Source organism: Numida meleagris, chromosome 6 (assembly GCF_002078875.1).
Source record: "Numida meleagris isolate 19003 breed g44 Domestic line chromosome 6, NumMel1.0, whole genome shotgun sequence".
Taxonomy (NCBI): Eukaryota; Metazoa; Chordata; class Aves; order Galliformes; family Numididae; genus Numida; species Numida meleagris.
The window spans coordinates 43052754-43058996 of NC_034414.1; the positions used below are offsets into that span (position 1 = coordinate 43052754).

Below are 6243 nucleotides of genomic sequence, written 5' to 3' on the forward strand. Positions count from 1 at the left end.
GGAGGCCAAGGACATGTAAGCTATTCAGTCTGTTCTTTTCTATCTTGATATACGTAGGCCACTCTGAAAGTAATGCCTCCTATCTATTTCCATGGAACATACAAGAGATACAAAGATATAAAGAGCAAAGTAATGTTACTTGACAAAGCAAATTCTCAGCTACAAAACACTTCAACCATTAGCTACACATTTTTGCCAGCGATGAACAAGGTCCTGCATGTAACACTCATAAAAATATAAATAAATAAAAAATTGAATGGATACTGTTAATAAAGACAGTGCAACGCAGCAACTATTTGACTGTATTTTGAGATCATAGAATCACAGAATCATAGAATGGCCTGGGTTGAAAAGGACCTCAAAGATCATCTAGTCTCAACCCACCAGCCATGGGCAGGGTTGCCAACCACTAGGCCAGGCTGCCCAGAGCCACATCCAGTCTGGCCTTGAATGCCTACAGGGACAAGGCATCCACAACCTCCTTGGGCAACCTGTTCCAGTGTGTCACCACCCTCTGAGTGAAAAACTTCCTCCTAATGTCTAACCTAAATCTCCCCCATCTTAGTTTAAAAACATTCTCCCTTGTTCTATCACTATCCACCCATGTAAACAGTCATACCCCCTCCTGTTTATATGCTCCCTTCAAGTACTGGATGGCCACAATGAGGTCTCCCCAGAGTCTTCTCTTCTCCAAGCTAAACAAGGCCAGTTCCTTCGACCATTCTTCATAGGAGAGGTGCTCCAACCCTCTGATCATCTTGGTGGCCCTCTTCTGGACCCGTTCCAAGAGCTCTGCATCTTTCTTGTGCTGGGGGCCTGAGGCCTGGATGCAGTACTCCAGATGGGGCCTCACAAGAGCTGAGTACAGGGGTACAATCACCTCTCTCTACCTGCTAGCTACCCCTTTTTTAATGCAGCCCAGAACATGGTTGGCCTTCCAGACTGCAAGCACACACTTCTGGCTCATGCTCCAGATCCCCGGAACGGTCCATACTACTTAATTAAAAAAACCTCACAAGGTCTGGCATTTAAGAGAATCAGTGTAACCATGAGCTAATAATATCAACTGTAAAATTGTTACCTGTACTACACACACAAAAAATGGGACATTGAAATATAATTTGGTACCTTTGAGTAGTTTTTGCTCCTGAATGACTAGATTTCATTGAGAATAGTGAAAAGAGATGAAATCAAACTTAAAAGATTATGAACTTGCAGTAATGTGCTTATTGAATCTGTGTAATTTTCATTGTTGTTGTTGTTGTTGTTTCTTTTACTTTTATTTTTTTCTTATTATACCAGATCTATGATGTGGTTTCCCTGCTCTACACCGCATTTATTTTTTACACCTAAATGAATGGAAGTTGGGTTTAAAATATTATTAATTTAAACATGTGACATGACATCTTCGTCTGAACTTCATGTTATTATTAACAGCCAAATACAATACAAAGCCAGATAAAAACACCATTTTGTCTTCTTTTACTAATGGCCATTTGTTTTACTGAACCATCCATCCTTTTTCTGTTGAGAAATGGATAAACCCTGGAGGAGACAAATACACTGAAATCACCTCCCCTTCAATAGCTGCATCCTATGTGTCAATTAGCTGCATGTCAATCCTTGAAATAAATAAACAAATGAAATAAAATAAACAAAATGCTAAAACAAAAACAAGAGAAAAAAGACTGCAAAAGCAAAACACTTTTTAACGATTCTTTTAATCATAGGTGACTGTGCACAGCACTTTTCTCCAATCAAAATGGAAAGCTATTTTCAAAGCTTTTGCTCTCTAAATATGAAAGTTTAGCACTTGACCTCTAAAATTATGGTAAGGTCATGTAAAGATTCTTCACATCCTCCTGGTTGTGTTGAGGAGATTGAATATGGAAGAGCAGCACCTATCTGTATAAACAAACACACTGGATGTTGTGTAGAAGATGTCTAAAATCCTCTGAGATAAATAGCATAACTCTTCAGCTTAGTTACAATGTCATCTTTGTCAAAAACGTTATATATCTGCATTTTTTTTCAGAAAAAAAAAAGGAAAAGTAAAATCACATGACTTTTTCCATAATAAAGCCTCTGGCTCAACTTTTCCTTGTCTGCATACCCCCCTGTCTCAGAGGTAATGCATGTAAACTCTATAGTGAAACTAGAGCAAATTACAGAATTTCACTGTGCAGGAAAATTTTCCTTTTTTTTGTTCTCTGCATCCCACAGACAGAGTTCTTCTGAAGAGCTGCCATTAACTGAACTTTAAGTTAGACACTTTACCATTTAGGGCTGTATTCATACTATAGATTAGTTATTTCAGTCGACAGTTCTTCAATTTAGGTGAAATATTAAATATTGTTTGACTTCTGTGAACTTCAGGAGGTGAGCTTCATACAAATAGAGAATGTACCCTTTTAGTCACAAGATGTCTAAGTTATGACATGTGGAGAATTTTTCTTTGAAACAATATTTATGAATACTTCTGTTTCTTAATGCTATCAGTTCTATGGTCATCATAATACCAAGTGGAAATGATATTTTATTCACTGTTATAAAGGTACTCCATTTTTTTCAATGTGCTTTTTTTTCCTTTCCATAATAAATATCTATGCTTTTATAATTTTAAGAGTAGTAACTGTGATAAAAAGTGTGTATTTTCTGGGACCATTATTTATATATATATATTTTTTAGGATTCCTTTTCTTTCTCTCTGATAATTCCTGCTATATTTTATTTTGCTTTGTTTTTTTTTTTTAATTAATCAATATTTATACATTCAGTGGGTCATTGAGCAGTATCATTTTTCATGATTCTCCAAATGTGTCTTCTAAAATTCCCCTACCCCCCTTTTTTTGATAACATATAAGATAAATTAAATATACATGAATTAAAGGTAAGAACCTTCCACATGTTCATATAACTTAGAATAGCCCCAAAATCATGGCATTCCCAAACTTTCTACATCTCTATATTCCTTCTTTTTCAACTTCAACTACAACACTGTGTTGTGTGCTAAGCAGAATTTTTATTGCACTCTTAAACTGATTTTTTTTTCCCCCTTGGATTATCGCAGCGGTGAGAGATGTTCACCTTTCTAATCAATACTGGGAAAACAATAACAAAATTACCTCAAATCACAGTTATTGTTTGTGTGTTTTGTGTGACAAACCAGAATTTATAACCTGATGTTCTTTTCTCTATCAACTTTGACAAACGCATTCAGATTGGTTACAGGTCTTAGAGTAGCTGTTCAGCCCTGTAGTCTCAGAAATCGATGTTATATCAAAACTGAGATTATTTGTTTAAATTTTTGCACATTAATATTTCCAAATATTGACATTTCAGAAGTTATATAGGAAGTTCAAAATTCTGAGGCACTTGGGAGGGATTGTTTCTATCACAACTGTAGGGAATTTTCTCAAAAGAATTGTGGCATCTGTTTTTAGATAGTAACAGTGTAATCTATTTATTACCTGGATATATTTTTATGCCATGATGGCAAAGTTTGCAAGTAGAAACCCTATAAAAAATTTCTTGAAAGACCCATTAACACTGTCTTCTCTACTGGAGTGTTTATCTTAAATGTTTTTGCTCTCTTTTCAACAATATCTAGCACCTTTTACTATCTTATTTGTATCCAAAAGTTAGCCTGGAATCTGCTATAATTCTTCAAGGAAGGAAGGGCAATGTAAAATATTTTATAGGAAGCAAGATGTCTAGGGGTTAGATAGAGGGTACTGGGAACATGTTTTTTGATGATAATGCTTGGTAACTATTTTAAGCTTGAAGAGATTTTAGTGCTTTTTCATCTAAGTTCCAAGCCTGAAAAAGGACAAAATTTGACATCTAGACATCTCCAATAGCAAATATTTAACATAACCTCTACCTTAAAATGATGCATTATCTGATTTTTTTATGAGATTGCCAAATAATAAATCTTCAGTCCCTGAATTAATTGGACATAAATCCACTGTCCTTATAGTTTTCTCTCCTCTGAATTGTAATATTAATTTAAGATTTGTTGAAAGTATAGCAAAAATATGCTTCACATTACTTATTCTCTGAATCCTAAAAAGATGTTTAAAATAATACCCTAATGAATCTTTATTGAGATATGGGCCAGGGGCAATAAGGTAAACAAACATTATCAAATATCTCTCTGGGACTTCAGGACTATTTCACCAGCTGTGCCAGTAAATCACTGTAAGACTTAAAGAAGTTATTTGGGTTACGGTCTACTTCAACAAAGTTTGTCAGAATTAAACCTTTAGTCCATGTGAGTAGGGAGACATTCTTTTTTACAAGTAGCCATACTGTAGTTCTCACAGTAGTTTCCTTTTTTTTTTTTTCCCTCTGAATGGGATAAACATATGTTGGTTGGACACTTAAAAGTTATATTACAAGCTACAGTAAGCCTACGCATAAGCAGATAGTGCCTCTATTTTCATCCTTCAAAAACAAGAGAAAATTAAGCAAGCTTAATATTCTCTACAGAAAAATTTGAAGGTGCTGCTATAATAACGCATTATGAATTCCAAAGCTTTAAACTTTTCGTAGTGATGTGAACTGAAATGCTCATCTGTTTCAGAGTATACCCTGTGATATCGTCTGCACTTTATATTATCTGTACTTCAGAATCCAATTTCCAAAACTTCTGCTTAACAAGACCTAGGACACTAATAAATTATAAGGTTAAAGGTTTTTACTATATACAAATGTTGTTTGGAAATCCTGTATCTTTGGAGTTACTTAAACTTCCTCCCTTGCTGAAAAGAGCTATTGTAATTTTTTACCACTTCTGTTTCCTTGGACTGAATGTCCCAAACTGTTTTGTGCAAGTGAATATAGTTTAAATGAGCAAGGACGGTGTTATTTGCTTCAGCTCTAGTGAGTTACAACCATATCTGTATATAAAATCGATATTCATGCTTATCTACTCCTCTTTCTAAAGGCTTTTTTTATTTATAGGTGATAAAATTCAGGCAGTAGGTTTAAAAGGCTCTGAAGCTCAAACTTAATTAAGGCATCTGTTTATCACCAAACGTAACAAGCCATAAATTATATAGATATTTCAGTTTAGTTTGTTCTACAAACATGTCACTTTGATGGATATGAATTTGGTTTCCCTTGTGTACAGGAACAGTCTTGAAAGTAACAGCTCACATTTTTTTCAGTACAACAGTAGGAGAAGTTGATGAACAATTGTCAAATATGACTGACTGGGGGAAGATTTTCAAAGGCACAGGTGCCCAGTTGCTATTAGCTGTCAGTGGAAAGTAGGTGCCTGGCTCCTGTTTGAGTCTTTGGAAGTCTCCTTCTTATATATATCAAAAGTTTTACAGGGAGTTAGCTGAATTAGAAATAAGATTCCATGCATTTAAAAGCAGCTGAAATTTATAGGAAAAAAAAAAAAAGAGAGAGAGAGACTACATTGTGATTTTATCAGTTAAACATTCAGCTAGATATGTGGAAAACTTTGTTGCAGGGCATTCCCTTTGGAACTCCAGAAAGGATGCAATAACTTAGGACTGGAAGGGAAAAAAAATTAGGACTTGAATCTGTGGAGAGAGAAGTTGATTAAAAGAGCCTGTTCACTTCTCAATAAATTTTGATTTAGAACTTAATAAAATTGAATAAACTAAACAAAATCTAAGAGATCATAGCCATATCCTGAAAAGGACAGCAGTAAATGTCTTATAATTTGCTGGGTATTTTTAGAAAAACCTGGTATGTAGAGCAATTTTTTTTTTCAAATTTTAAATGATGAACTAAAGTAACAATAAAAGAACTGTTGAAAGTATTAATATTAAAATATCCACACAAATGAGATTGGTCTCTGATGCCTGATGCAAACTGAAAACACTTTCATTTCTCTCCTTTAAGAATTGTTGAGCACTTTCTGTAAAGACACATTGGGAAAAATATATATTTTATATTTTAAAAGCTAGATGCTTCCAAAGATTAATTAAAAAAATGTCCTAATGATAAATCTTTATGAGAAAGAGTATAAATATATGTGTGTATATGTATATGTATGTATAGGTAAGTGTTGAGTAAATTGTACTGCAAAAAAATAAAACAAGTTATAACATAGGGTTATGGGAGGACACTATGCCACTTTTATCAAACCTGTTAAAGAGCAAGTGGGAATACAGCGAGAGTCCTGGAATGGTCACTTTAAAATCCTAATTGCCAGTTCTTTTCTCCCTCTCCCTCTCCCTCTCCCTCCCTCCCTCTCCCTCCCTC

General features: G+C 34.6%; 1 long non-coding RNA gene across 2 annotated transcripts in view; it reads left to right on the top strand.

Annotated features, from left to right (window-relative positions):
* Nucleotides 1-6243, top strand: part of LOC110401887 — a 74284-nt gene that overhangs the window by 67039 nt on the left and 1002 nt on the right. The gene's annotated exons all lie outside the window — the stretch shown is intronic.